This window comes from Dipodomys spectabilis, unplaced genomic scaffold (assembly GCF_019054845.1).
Source record: "Dipodomys spectabilis isolate Male_0828 unplaced genomic scaffold, ASM1905484v1 ptg000524l, whole genome shotgun sequence".
NCBI classification, from domain to species: Eukaryota; Metazoa; Chordata; class Mammalia; order Rodentia; family Heteromyidae; genus Dipodomys; species Dipodomys spectabilis.
In genome coordinates this window covers 123,040-145,314 of record NW_024871201.1, presented here as the reverse complement: position 1 = coordinate 145,314, position 22,275 = coordinate 123,040, and positions in this window count along the sequence as shown.

Below are 22,275 nucleotides of genomic sequence, written 5' to 3'. Positions count from 1 at the left end.
GGCTCATGCCTGTAATCTTAGCTACTGAGGAATCTGAGATCTGAGGATCACAGTTCAAAACAAACCTGTGCAAGAAACTCCCTGTTAGATTGCCTGGGAAGGTGGCTCAGTGGTAGAGCACTTGCCTTGCAAGCATGAGGCCCTGAGTTCAACTCCTCAGGACCACATAAACAAAAAGAAAAAAGCCAGCAGTGATGCTGTGGCTCAAATGGTAGAGTGCTAGCCTTGAGCTGGAAAGCTGAGGGACAGCACCCAGGCCTAGAGTTCAGGCCCCACTACTGGACCCCAAAAATAAATAAATAAATAAATAAATAAAATTCTAAAATTGAAACTCCCTGTTGGAATCTTATCTCCAGTGAGCCATTCAAAAACCAGAAGTGGAGTTGTGGCTCAAGTGGTAGAATGCTAGCCTTGAGCACAAATATTCATTGAAGCACCCAGGTGTAAGGTTTCAAGACCCAAGACCAGAAAAAACATTTTTGCATCGTGTAGAAGTGACCATACATACTGATAAGCCCAACACTAAGGAGGCTGAGGCAGGAGGATCAAGTGTTTGAAGCTGGACTGGGCTATGTAGTTTAGTTTGAAGCCAATTTAGAAGACATAGTAAGACCCTGTTCCACAAAACACAAACAAAAGTATTCCTATGTGATTAATATAATGAACTTTTTCCTCTAGCCTCCCATGTAGATTTGAAAACATTAAAAAATATCAATTTTCTCAGGGACATCTGACAGGGATAGCTACCACTGGCAAGAAGAAGCAGATTAAAAGCCTATTTCTTATGTTGATTAAGATTCCTTCCTGAGCCATTTGCCAGGGGCTCATAGCTTTAAAAAGAGCTGTAAGTCAAGGTTCAAATACAGCCCGGGCAGGAAAATCTATGAGGCCCTTATCTCCAATTAACCAGCCTAAAAAAAGCCAGAAATAGAGGTGTGGCTCAAGTGATAGAACATTAGCCTTGAGCACAAATGCTCAAGGAGAGAGCCTAGACCTTGAGTTCAAGCCTCAGGATACACACACACACACACACACACACATTCTTCCTATGGTCTCTTTTTTCTCTTTGGGCTTGGGCTCTGCATACAGGCCATGAAGCATGGCTGGGGTACATTGAGAATCACCGCTGTCTGTGTGGGTGCCGATGATGCCCTTTGAACAAATTCCTTTGACTGCTTTACCACTTCCTTGGTTCCTTAGCCAGCTGTTGGCTCGTCTCACCACCCAGAAGGTGTTTCTTCAGAGAAGAAAATGAGCTAGATAGCTGACCAATTTGATTAATGCAGGAAGAGGAGTTTGTTCACTGCAACTCAAGGCTCTCTCTCCTACAAGATCAGACTTGTATAGTACCCCAAATCACCTCCTGTTCTGCTTCTAATCCCTTTGGAACTCATACACCTTACATATAGTCATTTCAGGGGCTCCCTTGGAAGCTGGAGGCAGCATCACTTCACCATTGCTATCTAGCCTTTCTGTCCACATTCTATCTTCTGTGAGTATAACTCCCTTCCCCAGCATTCCTTGAGGTACTTCAGTCTCCCCATTGAACATGGGAAGGCAAATGAGAGTCACTGTCTGCTGCATCTATTCTGTGTGTGTGTGTGTGTGTGTATGTGTGTGTGTGTGTGTGTAAGTGTATATGTGTGTATGTGTATGTTTGTATGTGTACTAGGGTTTGAACTCAAGGTCTGGCTGGTGCCCATGAGTTTTTTTACACAAGGTAAGTACTGTACCACTTGAGCCACAGCTCACTGTCCGGCCTTTTGGTAGAAAATTGGAGATAAGATTCCACTTTCCTACTCAGCCTGTCCTTGAAGCACGATCTTCAGATCTCAGCTTCTTGAGTAAGTAGGATTATATGTGTGAGCCACTGAGGCTCATCTCAGAAATTTTTTAAATTCCACTGTAGTGATCGTATCTTCATTATAGCTGCAATTATACTATTTCCAAACAACACCATATTCTGAGATACTGATACTATGATTTCAAAATATGAATTTATGGCTGACACAAGTCCAGCCGTGACAACAGTGTATTACAGCCTATGTTAATCAATACATGGTTTTTCTTTTTATGCTGCATTTATTTTTTGTTGTGTGCTAATAGTGCAGCTTGAACTGAGGGCCAGTGTGCTGTCCTCTAGCTTTTTTCCTGAAGCCTAGTGTTCTGGCACTTGAGCCATAGCTCCACTTCTGGCCTTTTCCTGATGAATTGGAGATAGACTTTTCATCGACTTTGTTGCCTAGGCTGGCTTTGAACCTCAATCCTCAGATCTCAGCCAGATGAGTAGTCTCATTATTATGGATGAATAGTCTCAGTATTATGAATGTGAGCCACCAGCACCTAGCTTCATGCTGCTTTTTAAAATTTATTTTCACTTTATGAAATTACTAATATGGTCATGGTTACAAAATGAATGAGGGAAAATCTGAGTTGTCATCTAGTTTTTCTGATTCATTAGCCTGTGCTTTCCCAGAGTGACTGATATCTCATTGTCTAAGAACTTCCTAGTTTTCCACAATCTATACTATTCCCATAACCTCCCAAACTGAGACTAAGTGTTGTTTGTCTTTATGACTGTCAGGCTGGCTTTCCTTGCACATAACCTAATTTACACATTTATATAACCTGTTTTCCTCCTGCGGGCATTGCATTTACAAACTTGTCTCATGACATACATTACTACTACCACTGCTATTATTATTGTTACTACTACTACTACTTTGAGGTAGGAGTGCCATTATGTTATTCAGGTTGATTTCAATCTCCTGAATTCAAGTGGTTTTCCTCCCTCAGCCGCCCAAATAGCTAGGACTATAGATACGCAACATTATGTTTTCTCTTTCCTTATTAAAAACATAACCCATGCCTTTTTTGTTTCATTTTTTAAAAATTTTGTGATGATCCTGGAGCTTGAACTCAGGGACTGGATGCAGTTCTGAAGTTTTTTGGTCCAGGCTACTTCTCTACGAATTTAGGCCACTGTTCCAGTTTTAGATTTTTTGTGATTAATTGGAGATAAGAGTTTTATGGGTTTTCCTGCATGGGTTGGCTTTGAGCCATGATCCTCAGATCTCAGCCTCCTGATTAGCTAGGATTACAAGCCAGAGCCACTGGCACCTGCCTTGAGCACATTGTTTATGAAAGTATCTCCCATTGTAAGGGACTCAATCAGATGACCGTTTTGCCACATTTTTCATGTGGCAAATCTCCCAGGAGAAAGAAAAGAAGGCATAGTTTTGTGCAGTTTATAAGCAGGTAGAGTCACAGGAGTTCTTCAATCCCTTACTCTCTTCTCCATCTAGCCTTTCCTTTTGAAGATGGTATCTTTTTAAATAGGGATACAGGTGGACCCATTGCAACAATGAGATGTTCAAGTCGTTATGTCGAAAAGGAACTTTACAACGTTGGTGCGGGAGGGGGCTCCGGGGAGGATTGGGTGTGGGAGCGGGGGGGGGGGGGTGGATGTGAAGGCAAGGGAAGGGGAAACAAAGGAGGAGGCTACAATGCTTGATAAGAAATGTACTCACTGTCTTGCCCATGTAATTGTAACCCCTCTGTGCAATATTTTCACAATAAAAAAAAACCCTGAGCAATGTATTAAAATCCTGAAAAAAAAAAAAAACAAAACAAGGAGCTGGGTGTGCTTGTGTGTGTGTGTGTGTGTGTTTGTATGTGTGTATGCCCTTGTACACACATATGCACATGTTGCCCCTTGTTCATTTGATCTTTTCTAATATCTCACATAATTCTTTGAGCTCATTAGCTCACAGCACAAGCTGCCACCAGATAGTCAAATTCAACAACCAGGCACACCCTGGAGAGCCCCATCATTGACCTTCCCCCCATGCTGGTCAATGAGACACATATTGATGTACTGCAATTTTATCTTTAATTATTCTGATACCTGATAGCCTCTGTCCCCCAGGTTCAATTTCTGGAATTAGACTAATGATAATGCAGCAAGATAACAAGATTATGGATTGAGTGCACTTATTTTTCTAAGATCAGATTATAAATAATGAAGTAGAAAAAATGAAGATCAGCACATGTATAATTAAAAGGACTACATCTAGACAGTGAAAGTTCAAGATGATTGGTAATCTTGAGGTGTATATACAATAGAGATAGGAAGTAAAGCATTGTTGAATGAAGTTGTAGGATTTTTGGTTTAGTATAAATAGTTATTTAAAGAATGAGAATGAGAGTCAAACTGAGGTTAAGAACAGAATGATGTACCAATATCCCCCATTGCTGGACCTACTTGTTCTTTTCTAATCTGAGATGTTATCATCAAACTACTTATGTGCTTGGATGTGCTTTGGTTTTTTGATCTTGGTCCATTAAGTGATCTGAACAGTACAGAAAGAACTATTTTTTAACTAATTGGAAAAAGATCTTGAACATAAAACAGATTATTCCATTAGGACCACAAAACCATTCTTCCAGTCCTACCTGTCTGCATTTCCACTGGACCCCCCTGCCGTGGACCGGCTCTGTCTGGACAATGGAGGACACCTAGTGGAGGAACTGGAATAGGTGGGGAGATGGCAAACAGACAACTCACACACAAGAGGAGTGGATGCTGAGTGCATTTTAATGCAGAGGATAACAAACTTTTATAGCAAATGTCTCCATGAGAAAGGGCAAAAGGTTACACAATCTTGCTGCAGGGCTTCATTCTTGGGTGGTCACCAGCTGGTCGCCTGATAGGCACTTGTTTCTGGCTTTACCTCTATTTTTAAGAAATACAATGGGTTTCGATGTTTATCACCAATTAACCATTACTTTTTTCTATAGAGTCCTTAACTGTCCCATAAGATCTTTCCTGTTCCTTCTTTAATAGTAAGCACCAAGGAGGCCTAGATCTAGCAAGTCTCTTAGTAAATGAAAGAGAGTAACAGGAAGTTCTTTCTCCTAAGTAGTTTTCCCAGGAATTGCCATACACTCTTTCTGTTCTAGCCACGCCTACAGCTTCTTGTAAATCTCTTACAAACAATTCCTTCTGCTGAAATGACGTCATGAAACCCCCAATACTTTTATATTTACTTATGACTTGTCTACTAACCTCCATAAGAGGGCTTTCAGGGTAGCACTTAACTCTGGTGAGTTAGTCATATTTTTAAGACACTCATCAGATGTTGGAGTCGTCAACACATTTAAGAAAGAGCCTTGAATAAGGGAACGTTGAGCATGAGTAAGTACAATGAGCAGCAGGAACAGTAAAAGATTAATAGGCACTCCTATACAGTGAAGAAAAGAAAAACAGGAACAGAAACACATCTTTCCCAGGGGCTTGCCAGCCTTTCCAGGAGGTAGGCATCTTTGAAGCCCCATTCTCTGAGGTAGACTTCGGTGAAGTCCCATTCTCAGAGATAGGTCTCTTTGAAGCCCCATTCTCTGAGGTAGACTTTGGTGAAGTCCCATTCTCAGAGATAGGTCTCTGTGAAGCCCCATTCTCAGGTCTGAAAGCAGGTTTTCCATGCTAAGCAGACTCCACCGGAGTAGGCGTGGCACCCCCCTAAACAACCACTTAAGCAATATCATTTCAAACATTTACTCATCCAATATGAATAAATCTTCCATTCAGTTGCACATACTATTCTAAGACTAGTGGACAGAAAAACATATGTAAGAAATGGACCAGGGAACTTATCTCAGAGTAGAAAGAGGTAGGCAACCATTATTCTTTCTTTGGCTTCTGAAGTTCCAAAAGCAAGCATGTTCTCCTCAGACTTTTTGCCCCTGGAGAGACTCAGACCTGCACTTCCCAGTTGGGGCAGGAAGAAATAAAATGGATAGTAGTAGGTTATTAGTAGTGATTGTAGGACTTATGAAATACATGGGACATATTCTAATATTTATAAAATATGGCAGATACCATTTACAGTCAGGAAGTAGTCTAAGGGCATACAGCAAATAAAACACTAAAGGTTTGTAAGAAATCTGAGGTTTTTAAGAGTTTTTTTTGCTTTTTTGTTTTTTGTTTTTTTGGGAGGGGTGTCCGGTCGTGGGGCCTGAACTCTGGACCTGGGCGCTGTCCCTCAGCTCTTCAGCTCAAGGCTAGCACTCTAGTACTTGAGCCACTGCACACTTCCAGATTTTTTTTTTTTGCTTATGTGGTGCTGAGGAATCAAACCCAGGGCCTCATGCATGCAAGGCAAGCACTCTACCACTAAGCCACCTTCCCAGCCCACTTTTGTTATGTTCAAAGAACATAATTGAAAACAAAAAAGAACATCATTTTTCCACATTACTAACAACTCATTATCCTCCCCTCTCCAAAGGACAGAAATTTCATAGAGCAGTAGGAGATAGGCACAGAAGCTCGCTCTCTTTCCTATAGCTGTAATTGTAGAGATTTCTGTCTGCCAAGAGTGGGAACAGGTATCTCCATCTTCATAGGATCCCATATTCCTCCCATAAACTAGACAGCAATCGGCTAGTATTAGTGGAACTTGTCAGTGTGGTGAGGGCAGAAGCAGCAGCAACTTGGTAGGCAAACACTGAAGAGCTTGTGTGCATACTCAGGTTTGGCCTTTTGAAAAGCTGTGTAGAAATGCAGAATTGTCTACAATAGTCTAGTAGCCAGAGAAACTGTCCTATCTACAGCTGTTATACTATGTCACTTTAGATGGTCTATTTTTATTAACAATTATCAGATATGCAAATAGTAAGTGTGAGAACCAGGGAAAAAGATGGCTATTGTGAGAGAAGCAAGATATCAGGTTTAATCCATACATTTCAGAATACTAAAAACATAAAAATAACATAGAGGAAATAGAGTCTGTTGGAAGATGACCCCAGTGGCAGAGGTAGGGAAAATGGTGAGAATGTACATGTAAAAATATATACATATTCATATGCTGGTGGCACATACCTGTAATACTAGCTTATCAGGAGGCTGGATCTGAGGATCAGGGATTAAAGCGAACTTGGACAGGAAAATCCATAATAGTGTAATCTGCAATAAATTAATCAAAATAATGCTGCCACAGTTGGAAAAGTTCCCTGTGTATCCAGGCACTCCTCAGAACTAGGGTCTGGCAATGGTGGAACCCATGAAAGGCACAATTCCTCTGGGGTGGCAAGCCACATTGTGGGAATTGTAGTCTCCTTTGGAGTACAGATTCTTTGAACGTGTTGTTGTTGTTGCTGTTGTTGTTGTTGTTGCTGTTGTCTTTTTGGAAGGATGGGTTGGAAGAACCGATGGCACATGCACCTCCCTGCCCACTGATCACTCTGTAAATTCTAGTTTCTTCCCCTTTGTTGGTGCTTGAAGTGCTCTGAAGTACAGTTTTGCACTTTTTAGTTGGAGCCCCAAGGCAGGTGCTCAGTCTATCTTCAGTGGGCCTTGACAACTGCAACTTTCCAACACTAAGAATGGGGTGTGGTACTCCAGTCTCTTAACCCTCTCAAGGGTTGTCTGTTTTAACCATTCTGTGGCCAGCTCTCAACATTCTGAGCTGTTGGTGGGGAGTTGCAACCTTTTAAACCTTTACCACTTTCAGCTCAACTTCAGAGTTCCCTGCAGAAAATCGATAGCAAAAAATTGCTTTTGCCTACTCTATTGTCTTTTTTGGTCTAACCTCTTTTCATATGGTAGTGTTTTGTTTTTCCTTTTGACTCCCTTTGAATATTTTCATTCATTACCAGTATAAGATAAAATATGGCTTGGAATTTTAAAAACTGCAATGACTAGGGTTTTCATATTTGAAATATCAGTAATGGCAAAATATGAAAGACATTTGCTCCATAATAGACTTTGATCTCTGAGGAACTTCACTACTAGCTAATATGTGTGGCAATGTATACTTAGGAATCCACTGGGGGAAGTGTTCCTTGAATATGTGACACATTTGACTAATAGTCAATAAAAACATCTAGAAAAAAAAGCAAGGGGCTGGGAAGGTGACTCAGTGGTAGAGTACTTGCTTTGCATGCATGAGGTGCTGGGTTCAATTACTCAGCACCACATATACAGAAAAAAAAACCAGAAGTGGAGCTGTGGCTCAAGTGGTAGAGCACTAGCTTTGAGGTGAAGAGCTGAGGGACAGTGCCCTGGCCCAGAGTTCAGGCCCATGACTGGATCCCCCCCCCCAAAAAAAGCAAGATGCACATTATAATAATTTGTCTTTTGTCCATTTGTGTTTGTTGTTAATGCTATTTTCAGTATATGTTTGTAGGTAAAATCTGTTTTAACATGTTTCAAACAGTTAATATTTTGTTATTTCAATACAAAATGATACATATGTCAGTTTCTGATAAAAATCACAGCACAAAAGAAATAGGTGTTTTTCATCCTGTGTGACGACACTGACTGTTCTTAAATGTACTATTCACTGATATTACATATGGCCACATCATTGTGCAGACATCTGTTCTATTTATTCTTCCACACCATTATTCATTTTTCATATATGAACCTGTTTAATCATTAAATATGCAGCTCCTGTTCCTCTCATTCCCAGTCTCTGGAACCATGATAACTTTTGACTCTATAAGTTGTTGATCCTTGGAAGCTCAGTAAGGGAAATCATACCTTGGCTGTCCCTTTATGACTAAGGTATTTTATTTAGTTTATTTAGCTTATTGTGTTAAAGGTTCATCCCTGATGTAAAATTTAATAAAATATTCTTCATTTTCAATGCATTCATCTATGTTTTTATATACTTTTATCTTTGGTTCTTGTGAGTAGCTCTTATGAAGTGATTCTCCTAGGATTTTAGTCCCTGATTTCTCTTTTGTTACCAGTAGAAGTGCTGAAGAAAATTCTCATGCAAATCTGTATTTAGTTCTTTGTAGGACTCTCCATAACATCTTTGATTGTTTCATTCCTGGGTAAAAGGAATTAGGGTTCATGTTGTTTTCATGTTTCCCAGAATTTGTTAGAATTTAGAATTTTTTTTTGTTTTTGTTTTTGTTAAAAACTATACCCACACTAACATGTATAAAGTAGTTATCTCATTGTAATTTGGATTTGGAGTCTTATGACTATGGATATTGAATATCTTTATATATTTTAATCAACTATTTTTATATATTCTTTATAGAAAAGTGTATTCAATCTTTTTTCATATTTTAAAAGATTTTGTGTTAGTAGATTTGTTGTAGAATTTTGTTATATATTTTCTAATTCATGCCAGTTAGTAATCTACTTAGAGATATATGGAAATATTTTCTGTCATATCATGCTTTTTCTTCTTTGTTGATGGTGTCTTTTGACACACAATGTTTTATTTGTTGCACTTAACATTGTTTGGTATTATGTTAGGTACTTTAGAATCTTAGGTCATTAAACTTCCTTCCTCTCCTCTTTTATTTTCCTCCTTTCATTTTCTCTCTCTTTCCTTCCTTTCTTGCTCCCTTTCTTCTTTCTTTTCCCTTCCCATTCCCTTGCCTTATCTCCACCCTCTACTAATTTCCTTTTTTTTTTTATGTCTCAGATGAGGATTTGCTGTGTTGCCACAATTGGTATCTAACTTAGAAGCTCACGTGATACACCTATCTCAGGCTCCACCATGCCTTTTTTGTGCTAGTACTGGAGCTTGAACTCACATGCCTCACAGTCTGTCAGTCTCCTCGTTCACTCTTGGTACTATCACTTGTGCCTTGCCTTCAACTTGTTGATTAACAGGTTAATTTGAGTTGTCCAACCAGCCTGGCTTCCAGACATCAGTCTCCTTAGTAGCTAGGTAGGATAACATTGCTGTGCTTGAAGCACTTGTTTTAATTTTTTTACCTGAACATATGGTTTTTGGTTTATGTAGAATTAATATTCAACCTAAACTCAAATATTTCATATTTGAAATAAAGGGTTGTATTTCATTTCTAATAAGTTTAACTGTACTACTAACTGTGGTAGATTTTCTTCACTAAGCAAATATGTTAGGCTAGCACAACTCCGTGGAGGAATTGTTTTATAAAGAATTTAATTGATTGCTATAGTAGAGGTGATGTACAGAAAGATTACAATTATATGAGTCATGTAATGAGCACATTTCCTTTCATACAGTGTCTTCCATTCCCTCATTCTCTCCCACTCCCTCCCTCCCATCTCTACTCAGGAGTTAATAGTTTAATTTCATCATTGTCTAATGACCTCCACTGCTGTACTTTTTCACTCTATTTCCCTTGAGTTCTACGGCTCGTCCCACCCTCCAGAAGATATACATGTGGATACACCATACATAGTTAAAGGCATCCATTTTAATTTCATATACTCAATAAATCACAATGGGAGAGTACATTTCTTCTGGACCCATTCTAATTTCCATGTGTTTCTTTCACTGACAGTTTATTAGAAATATTTTAAGTATAATGTATTTATGACATAGCTTTATTTTTCATATTAGTTTCTAGAAACTTTGTCTTGAGGTTTATTCTCAGTTTGTGTGTCTTGGTAAATGTAACACCACAGTTTTTTATAAACAATTTGGGTTAAGAAAATGCCATCCATATGTGTATTCCTGCTGACGTTTTATATGGTTGTTCTATCAGTTAGTGAGGAGTTTAGTTCTACAATAATAATGGTAGATTTAAGAAATTATAATTGTATGGCCTTTTAAACATTGCCTTGGAGACTGCATTCCAGCATACAACTTTTAATGTCCAGATGTAAGGTCTGCCTGTTATGAATGGTCTGTATTGGTGTTCATACAATTTTGGTTGATGTTTATTTGACTTCATATTAATATTATTTGTGTTTTTCCTTCTTGATTTTAGCTTATGTTATCTTTGTACTTATGTATGTATTTTTCTTTCTCTATATTTAGTATATGTCTCTTTCAATAGCTTATTACTTTTTTATGTTCAAGTGAGATGGTGTGTCAATATATTTATTATATATTAGAAGATTAATTTGGTTTCATTTTGATGGAAAATTTGCTATTTTTATCGGTTTGTCTCATCTGATACTCATTTCCTATTTTGTTTCCATGTAACCTGAACACATCCTTCCACATAATATAAATCACCTCTACTATAAACTGCAGGCATCCTTCTATACACTGTAAATCACCTATCATACCTATTGCAATTTTAAATTCCATGTAAATAGTTGTTATACTTCATTTTTCAGAGGATAATAACAATTTGTTCAAAGACAGCACGTTTAATACAGGTGCCATACTTTTTCAAATATTTTGGTTCTATTGTTTGCAGAATCTGTGCAACTTAGAAATATGCAAGGAGTATTCTATTCCATTGAGAGGACAATTATGTAGTACCTATAATTTTGTCTGATACTTTCACTTTTCTCCATAAAGAAGCAATCAGAGGGTTGTTGATTTTGTTGTTTATATAGAACATAGGCCATCCTCAGGCTGAAACACAGAGCTTTGGAAGAAATAAACAATGCACCAAAAATGTTTTTATACTCTAAAACTGCAAGAAAATAAACTTTGGGCACAGTCTGATTCATTTGTATGGCAGACATAGAACATTAATATGCTCGATGTACTTCTCTGTATTATTACTAGTTACTCTACAAGCTTACAATATTCTCACAGTGCCAGGCACATGACATATAATATAGTTGCTTTTCAATTATATAATTCCAAGTATAACCTAATGTATTGCCCTTTTAATTTCTTTTTTATTGGTGGAATTAATTCTTTGAACTCAGGCCCTCATATTTACCAGAGAAGTACAATATCAATCGATCCATTTACCTAGTCCACATAGTTTTAGTATACATATGTGTTCATATATTGAATATTCATGCTTTATGAATCATAAATATGGTGTTATGTTTTCCTTCCACAAATAATTTTAGAGAGACTACATAAAATACATGTTCTATATGTTCCGTAATAAGTACTTAAACATTTACCATATCATATGTGTATATCTATATTGGCAGCATTTGTTTTTCTCTTGATGGAGAATAATTTTTTGTAATACATAAAATTCAGGTGTGTTTTAAATGAACTGTCTTTCCTGAAAATAACTTTAATCTACCTTTTTAGGAGAGTTTGTTAACCCCATGTTATGTTTATTTTCTTTAAACACTTTACAGATATAATTCCTTTTTCTCTGTTGGCTTTCCCCTCTGTTATTGTTAAGAATGGGTAGATAGAAGAGATTGTTGTACATTCTTCATTTGTAATGAGTTCAATATCGGAGTCCAAAATTTCTCCTTTCATTATGTACACTACAAACCAGTACTATATTTCATTCCAAAGTTTAAAATTTTCTATATTTTTTAGATCATATCCCCCTTTATTCTTATTTTTCTCTCTCCTTCTCGTGGTAGTCATATGTCTCATTTTTTGTCACCTTGAATATTCTTAAGCCTCTATCCATATGCCTTCCTCCTTGCATGAAGGCCTGTTAAAATACAAATCTTTTCATAAAACATTTTATCTCCCCCCCCCCAACCTATGTTCTGGATTGTAGAAGTTGTGATGTTCACAAATGTTCATGATAACAGTTCTTTTTTGCTTAGGAAGAAAGTATCAGGATAACTATGACCATATTTCCATCTACAGAAATTTGATAACATAAATGATGGACATATGATATTTTTATTGTGTGAACTAAGTCAAATTTTATCAGGGCCAAAGCAATCATTGGCTTCTCCCTTAAGTATTGTTACTCTTTTAACATTCACCTGGACAATGCGTTTTGTAGATCTACTAATGTGGTGTATATTCCATGTGATGTCCTGAATGTGTTCTAAGTACTTATGAGAGACCGTTTTAATAGATCTAAATACATTTTTCAGTGAGGTAAAATATAAAAATTTGAAAAAATTATGTTTTTAGTCCATTGTTACCCTGACATGTTGTGAATTGTATCAAAATCTGCTAAACACATTATTTTAGACCCCTACTTATATTTAATGTTATCAGCCAGAGTATTAACTCCTTAGAATAGTCATCTTTTCTCATCTCTATCGCTAGGACCAGAAATGTGTTCTCATGAATTAGGGAAACTTTGAATTTGGAATTACTTAGTTAATATAGAAGCAAACGTTTCTACTTTAATTTTTCTTTCTCCCACTATATAGATAATATACCAAGCCCCAAATGTTTTATTTAAGGCAAAAGCATACATGTAGAAGAATGAAATTGCACACCTGGTGTTTTCATGATGCAGAGTTAATTACTTGGTGGAAATATGCTATTACAGAAGCTAATATCATTTCATGATGTGTCTGTGGACTTCACTTAGGAAGAGTGGCAGGGCCTGGATATTACTCAGAGAAATTTGTATAGAGAAGTAATGCTAGAGACTTACAGCAACTTGGTGTCCTTGGGTGAACAAAAGTCACATTGATTGCTAGGTCAAGTGATTTATTTTTAGTAGAGATGTGAATATTTATCAAAGTTTATTTATCAAAGAATATTTATCAAATTCTATTTGGATGGAAGATACCAGTCCGTGGGAAGTGTCATTCTTTCTAGAACTTCAACTTGATTATGTAAGTCCTGAGGCAATTGTTTTCTCATCTTTCAAGCTGCCAAATCAGCAGTTTCACAAAAGTTCTAAACTATGTTCCCCTAACAGGATACAGTCTTCCCAAACTCAAGGTGATTATGGTTGGTGGATATACAATCTAGAGTAGAACATATATGACTATTGGAATTATGATCAGGAAATCAACAGTTGAAAGTGGGTACTTATCATTCCAATCTGGCACTGGGTACAGTATTTCACTCTTGTAATCCTAGATATTCAGTAGGTTGAAATCTCAGGATTTCAGCTTGAAGACAGTAATGGCAGAAAAGGCCCCAGGAGACTCTTATTTCCAACTAACCACTCAAACACTGGAAGTGGAGCTGGGACTGACTGGTAGAATGCTAGCCTTGAGTAAAAGAGGTGATTTCAAGCCACACAACCAGCAAAATAAATGCAAAGATGGGGAAAAATGAACCACAAAACCATTGAGAAATGAGAAACAAGATTTAGTAGTAACCTTGTGAACACGATGTCTGAGAGCTTAAAGCAATGATGACCCAGAATGAGCAATATTTCTCCACTTGTTTTTATTAACAGAGCCCTGTGTTCCTAAACCTGAGTTGATTGTCAAGCTGGAGAAAGGTGCAGAACCATGGATAAGAGAAGCCTCAGACAAGAATTTCACAGGTGAGTTAATGTATCCTGCATAGAGATGTTGGATCCACAGCCCAGTTGATAAGTACATCTTGTGTTTTATAGAGCAATAATGTTCCTAGTTCCCTTGAGTCCTGAGTGTCTCAAAATGCCAGAGGATTCTTAATCTCAAAGACAAGAATGAAGAATTCATATGGAGGCATACTGAATTCTGTGTGGCAGTTGAGTTCAAGTTAGCAATTCTCTTTTTCTTATAAATAATTGTCAAACAAAAAAATTAGAAATGTGGAACATGAGATTTCATTTTCTTTGAAAGTAGGAGTATGCATGTATAGGAAAGAAGAGTATGCCAGTGCTGCTATCCTCTAATAAGGAGCATAGCCTATTTGTGGTAGGCAGATCCTGGGATTCAGAACCAAAGCAGTTAGACTTAAGAGGATGATTAACTAGGTGTGAACTGAGTATCTTTGGTCTTCTATGGTTCTGAGGGTAAGAGTGTCAAAAAAGGAATTGTGATGAAACTTTGTCTATGATGGAGACAAAAGAAATTTGAAATATCCACAGATACACCATCTTAGTGATAAGTTAGAACTGAAGAGATGTATGTAGAAATTGTTACTCTCCAGAACCATTCCTGCTTAAGTGAAAGGCAAGGGGATGTATAAAACATTTTTATGGTCTCTCAATCTAGAAAGTATTCTTGTTGCTCAAAAGGTTGAAAAAGCAAAATAGCAAAATGTATTTTTCAAGAAAATAAACCAAAGCAACTGTTGCCTGATGATCAAACAAAACAGTATTTGAAAATCACAACCAGAAGAATACTAAAGGCCAGCTGTGCGCTGATGCTTCACACTTGTAATCCTACTTACTCAGGAGCCTGATATCTGAAGATCATGGTGCAAAGCCAGTCTGTCTAGGCAGGACAGTCCATGAGACTCTGATATCCAATAAACTACCAGAAAGCCAAAGGGGCTCTATGGGTCAAGTGGTAAAGTGCTAGAATTGAGCTGAAGAGCTGAGTGACAGCACCTAGGCAAGCATTCAAGCTCTATGACTGGACAACAATAACAAAAAATAAAAAAAGGCTGATGATACTCAGCTTTAAACTCTAGCCATATGTAGTTGAGTTGAGTAAATATTTTCCCTGGTAGACGAAAAGAAAAAAAAAACTGAAACACGGAATAACATATTTTTCATTTTAAAATCCTTATTTAATATATTTGGGAGAAAAGTATACATTTCTCTTAAATCCATTCCTACTTTGATATTTTAAGTCTATAACAGGCAGGATGGCAGATAATGTCTTTACCATTACATTAAGGAATTTTTGTCTCATTTATGGTTTTGTCTTTTGTTCTATAACTCTTCTCCCCCCCCCCCCGTTGGTGATGGTGCATGAACTCTTGGCCTGGGCACTACCCCTGAGCTATTCAGCTCAAGGCAAGTGGTCTACCACTCAAGCCACAATGCCACTTCTGATTTTCTGCTGGTTAATTGGAGATTAGTGTCCTTTCCAGCCCAGGCTGAGTTTGAACTATGATGGTCATATCTCAGCCTCTTGAGAATCTAGGATTACAGGCATGAGCCCCCCACTACCCAGTACCCAGTATGACCTAGTTTAGATATTCAAGAAATGGAACATGTGGACCTGCCAGGAAGGTCCACATGACTGTCAGTGTGAAGTAGCTGTCAACAATAGTAACACAGTAGATGATAGAGATTGCTAAGAACTTTTGATTTGAGTTCAAAACGTAAGCCAGAGATGATTCAGAGTAATCGGAGCTCATTGGGGACAAGGACTAATGAGTTCATTGAGTGTCAGAACATGCCTCTCTATAGTGATCCTGATGAGATACATGCATATATACAGCATATAGGGCTGGCCTGTCTCCTGTAGTTGAACAATTCCTGAGATAGTTGGAGTCTTTTAATCAAAGTGATATGCAGCGATATTTTTAATACAGTGGGAAAGGGGAGATATTTAAGTCACAGACTGCATTCTTTAGACATAGAGGGGTTTATGTGGGACAGCTTTCCTATTACCATAATAAATATAGAGACTATGGTAAGTATATTCTCTTTACCCAAGAAATACTTCAGGGACAGAGGAAATTGCCTAAATGCACTGGATGTAGAAAAACATTCTACATGGGGCTGGGAAGGTAGCTCAATGGTAGAGTGCTTGCCTTGCATGCATGAGGCCCTGGGTTCGATTCCTCGGCACAGTAGAAGCAGAATAAGCACTCAAGTAGTTGAGTGCTAGCCCTGAGCTAAGAACTCATGGATAGTGACCAGGTCCAGATTTCAGGCCTCACGACCGACAAAAAAAAAATAAAAACCTGAAATAAAGAAAAAAAATTCTACTTAATACATACAGTTCCTGTACATCAGAAAATGTTCACAACAGAGAATTCTGATACAAGAAATTAATATGAAAAAACTATCAGTAAGGGAATTCACTTTACAAAATATAACATAAATATGCAGAGAAGTCCAGTTAGTATATCCAATGTGAAATCTGACTTCTCCCAGAAGTCATACCTGACTTTCTTACCTCAAATACCCACAGAAGAGAAACCCTATGACTATGAGGAATGGACAGTTTCCACCAAGAAGTCAGCTCTCAGCATGTATCAGAGAACTCATAAAGAAGAGACAACTTATAAATGCAATAAATGTAGAATCTCTTTCAGACTGAAGTGATACCTCACTTTGCATCAGATAATATACACAGGAAAGAAACATTATGAATGTGACAAATGTGGAAAGTCTTTCACCCAAAAGTCAACTCTTACTGTCCATCAGAGAAGACAGACTGGAGAGAAACTTTATGAATGTAACAGGTGTGGTGAGTGCTTCACCTGGAAGGCAGTCCTTACCAATCATCAGAGAAGACACACAGGAGAAAAACTTTATAAATGTATCGAATGTGAAAAGTCATCCAAAAGGCAGACCTTCACATCCATCAGAGAAAGCACACAGAAGAGAAGCCTTATGAATGAATCAAGTGTGCAAGATCTTTCACCCAGAAGGTAGCTCTTACTGACACACAGAAGAAGACACACAGGAGGGAAATCTTATGAATGTATCATGTGGAAAGTCTTTCACCCGGAAGGTAGTTCTTACTGATCATCAGAGAAGATACACAGTAGAGAAAATTTATGAATATATCAAATGTGGAAAGTCACCCGGAAGGCACACTTTACTCTCCATCTACACAGACAGAAGAGAAATCTTCTAAATGTATTTTGTGTGGAAATTCTTTCATGCGGAAGGCACACCTTACTGTTTATCAGACAAGACACAGAGGAGGGAAGCCTTATGAATATTATGTGTGGAAAGTCTACCGTCTGCAAAGCAAACCTTACATCCATCAAAGAACACACACAGAATAGAAACTTTATGAATGTATTGAGTGGGGAAAGTCTTTCATCTGGAATGCAGATCTTACTGATCATCAGAGAATACATACGGGAGAGAAATTTTGTGAATGTAACAGGTATGAAATGTCTTTCAACCAGTCCACACAGGTGAGAAATCTTAGGAATGTAATAAATGTGGAAAGTCTTTCACCTGGGAGAAAACACAGTTTGCATCAGAACACTCACATAAAAGGGAACACTTACGAATGTATCAAATTTGCAATGTTTTACCCAGAAGACACAGATCAGATTCCTCATTGAACACCAACATGAGAGAAACCCTATGAATGAAACAAATGTGGAAAGTATTTCAAAAATTCATAATCTCAATTTGCATCAGAAACACACAGTAGAGAAACACGTTCACCAATATGGTATGGCTCAGTATTTACACAACACATGGGTGGTCCTTCAGACGAGGGAAGCAGGGAGCTGTGCAAATACTCTTCATGAAAAAAAGATTCTGCTGTTAACCCATATGACTTTATTCACTTTTCCCAGCTGTAACATGAGCATGCTAACAATTCTAGTGATATTGTGAAATGTGTGCCTGCCGTGAGTCATCTTATATTACAGTTGTATTTTCGTGTTCTATGTTGTTTCTCCTACAGGAGTCTCTGCTCTGCTCCTGCCTTGTTAGCTTTTTAGTAGTCCTGGACTGAGTATACACATGTTTGTATATGACCTTGTGTCTAGAGACAGTTGTACATGGGATATTGGAGTAGTTTGTTCTGATCCTGTATTTTTAAGAATGAAGTCTAGCAGTGTTTGAAGGAGGGAACTCTATAAATATGAATCTCCCTCCTAAAGTAACTCTTAGAAGCCCTAAAGAGGAGACAAAAAAGCACAAGAATGGGGAGATGTTTTAAGCTTTCCTTGGCTTAAGCAAAAATTGGTTCTTCTTTCCAGAGCACAAGATTTCTAAAAGTCTCAATCACTTACTGCTGTTCTAAGATTTAGACCAACTTTCAGGAAGGTGGAGGGATAGCTGGATGAGGAATAAGCCAGAGACTATCAATGGGCACATGAGGCTATGGTCTGGGGTACAGGGATAACTGTCACAACTCAACCTATCCTGTCCTATCCTAATCCTACCCCATTTCTGATCTATGATGTCTCAAACTTATCCTGAACATGCCATCTTTGGAACTGCTAATGCCATTTCTAATATGTTGGTTCTTTCTGCCTGTTCAGGAGGTGTTGGTCAAGGCCTTTTGGCCTTATTAAAAAATTACAAAAGAAAATTTGAGGTAATGAATCGTCCTCAAAGTTGTATGATTTTAGCTGTTACATATTCTGAAGTTTTACCTGTGTTATCCTTTTTGTCACAATCTGCACAAAGAAATATTTCAGTAAATTCTTTTTGGCAATTGAAGTCAGTGAAGCATAAGCACTCTTTTAAAATACTTTATGGAAACATGTTGAGCTAACTGCAACTTTAAAATGTTATTAACATGATTATACTCCACTTTATTTGTCATTGATAAATTCCAATTTCTTTAATATAAAAAATGAGCCTGTTTTACAACATATGAAATGAGAGTGTCTAAAATGTATTCTAAAACAATTGATAAAATATAATTTAAATACAATCGGATGCCATTTTGTTCTGTGCTAATCTTTCTTCTTAAACTCAGAGCCTGGGCATTGACCATGAGCTTCTTTTGTTCAAGGACAATGTTCTACCCCATAAGCCACATCTCCACTACCAGCTATTTTGGATAGTTTATTGGAGATCAGCGTCTCCCTGACTTTCCTGCCCCAACTGGCTGTGGTTCTAAGATCTGATTCTGTGATTCTAATTTCTCAGACTTTTGAGTAGGTCGAATTACACCCTTCAGTAACAAGAGTACAGCTTGAATGCCCTTTTTTAAATACAGATAATATTTCTAATAAAATATTTTGAAATAAAAAATTAAAATTTTTAAGGAGAGATGTTCAGTCACTAATATTTATGAGAATAGTCCAAATCACAAAGCAAAATTAAATACTCTACCCTGAAATCTATAACACTTCCAGTCTCAAGTATTGTGAATATAGACATATAGCCTACAATAAATTCTTTTTAAGGTTTTGAAAGTAAAAAACATTCTTGTGATATAGAAAAACGCAATACTTATGTGTAAACATTGCTTTTAAATGATTCATATTGTCTTTCCTAACACAACCTAACTGAAGTCTATAGAGTAGATTTTCAGTTTTTGTAAATATCAATGTAAATTTCATTTAATTTTATACTAAGAGTTTCCATTCTACTGTATTGTATTAAAAAACAGAATTGTGGATAACAGCTATTCCTGTGTAATAAACTAACAAATATTAAAAACAAATGGATAAAACTATTTAACTTAATTACATTTCATGGATCTACTTTTTGGGGTGTCCTCGCCTTGCTATTTTGTGTTGATATTGTTTAAGTAACACGTAAGACTTTAATCTCCTAGTTCATAGATTGATGGTGGTTGTTTGGGACTGTGTCACTCCTATAACCACTATTTTATGTTGTGTCTTTATTAGATCTTGTATATCCAGCCGGATGGTCAGGGTTCTTCATGTGAATGTTTAGGAAAGAGAGGGACTTCTCAAACTGTTTATATCATTTTTACTGATGTCCTTTGGCCAAAGCAGGTTAAATGGCAAAAATTGCAAGTCATTGCCAAAGGTTGCTCTGAGTTTTTGTATGTGCCATTTGACAAACGTTGTTGAAAAATTATAACACAAGAAATATGTATTGTATACATTTTTCCTATATCAGTTTCAGTGAAAAACATTAAGTGTTTACATACACTCGTTCTATGAGTTTAATTATGTAAATGAATGAGGTAGAGCACAAATGTTCAACGAGGTCCTCGGCTACCTATGCATTAATAAAAAAAACACTTCATACATCCCTAAGTGTATTTCAGTAATAACTAGTTTTAGTGAAGATGTGATGCGTTTTTTTTGTTCTAATTCATTTATTTTTGTGGGAACATTTTTCTTTTTTTATTTTTATATGTATATTATATATGTTATATATTTTATATGTAGATTAACCTAGAAATGTATTACTGTTATGTAATCTCTGAACTAATGGACTGTGGATTTGTTTTTAGTGAAGAGTTTAATGCTCTACTTAACACAGAAAAGATTTATTTTGTTGTTCCTGTAAGTTGTGGGTCTTGAACGCTGGGCCTGAGCTCTGTCCCTCTACTCTTCAGATCAAGGCCAGTGCTCTACCACTTGAGCCACAGAAACCCCTACAATTTTCTGGTGATCAATTGGACATAAGAGTCTCATGGACTTTCTTGCCTGGGCTGGCTTTGAACCATGATCCTCAGGTCTCAACCTCCTGAGTAGCTAGGATTAAAGCATGAACCACCAGCGCCCACCTGACAGAAAAGTTCTGTTTCAACAAAGGTACTATGCTTTTCCAGCTCATGTAGAACATTTTCAGCAAGAAAATGTGGGGCAAAATCACACAGGTTCTTCCCTGACTACCTCATTTGCCTTCTCTCCCAGACATGTTTCCAGAATCTTCTGTTCATGGTCAACAGCAAGAAAGAATTAAAGGATATCTGGTAAGTTGCTTTTTTATTTCTCATGTTGTTTTACATGCCATTTTATGAAACTAAGGGTATTCAAGATTGAAAAGAAGAAAAACAGACTCATCTTCAGGAACATGTTTCTAAATCAAATAAAGATGGCTTGGAGACTTAGCAGATTATAAAGTATTACATTTTGTCTAAGTTGAGTGCAGATTTGCTTCCGTTTTTTTCTTGTTTTTCTGATGTGATAAAACATAGTCACATTAGTTAGGTGATTCTGTAACACCCAGTAGGTGACTTCACTTGGAAGGTGAAGGTTCACTAGCAACTACATCCTCATGAGTAACATTGAACTTTCTTAATAAAGTTGTACTAGAGTTGTTGAAATAGTGTGGTCTCAAACAACTTTGAATGATGTAGGGGACTGAGTAAACTATCTGTACTTAAATTACTCTCCATATGTACTTCTCGAACTGTATCAGGGTCTTTATCTTTCTTGACACTAAGGTTATAGGTTATGCTTAATGATATAGTCTATGCCCTTTGTAAAAATCCCCTTGTCTTATTCTAAGGTATCTTCACCAGACTTTTTTTCTAAATATTTCTCTCTTCATTTTCTATTTCCTATTCACTAGCTTTCTTTATTTCTCTTTCTCTTTCTTTGATTCTGTTTTTCTCTCTGTCTCTTTTTCTCTTTCCTTCTCTCATTCCCTCTTTTACCCAATGATCACTCCCTTTTTCTTTTCTTCAAATGTTCTATCTGGGAACTAATTTTTCTTACTGATCAGTTTTCCTTTGCTCTTATGGCACTTAAAATTGACATTTCTCTTAACCATTATAGAGGAAAATTGTTGTTATCTGTAACCTGAAGTACCCGAACATGATTCCAGAATGAAAATTAGACAGAGACATAAACAAATAGAGATAAAGTAAAACCAGGGGTACCAAGATGCACTAGCACTTGGGCCCTGAGTCTCTGATATCAAGCACGTTTGTTTGAATTTACATAGGCCTAGTTCAAAGCCAACCTGGTCAGAAAAGTTCTTGACACACTTATCTGAAATTAATCACTTAAACCAGAAGTGGTACTGTGGCTCAAGTGGTGAAGCACTAGCCTTGATATGAAGAGCTCAGGAACGGTGCTGAGGTCCAGAGTTGAAGCCCCACAACTGACAAAAAATAAACACAACATCTATATGAATATATAGAGCCAAAACAAAATTTGTGAGAGATACTTTTTACCTAATTGGATTGAAACAGGAGACTGC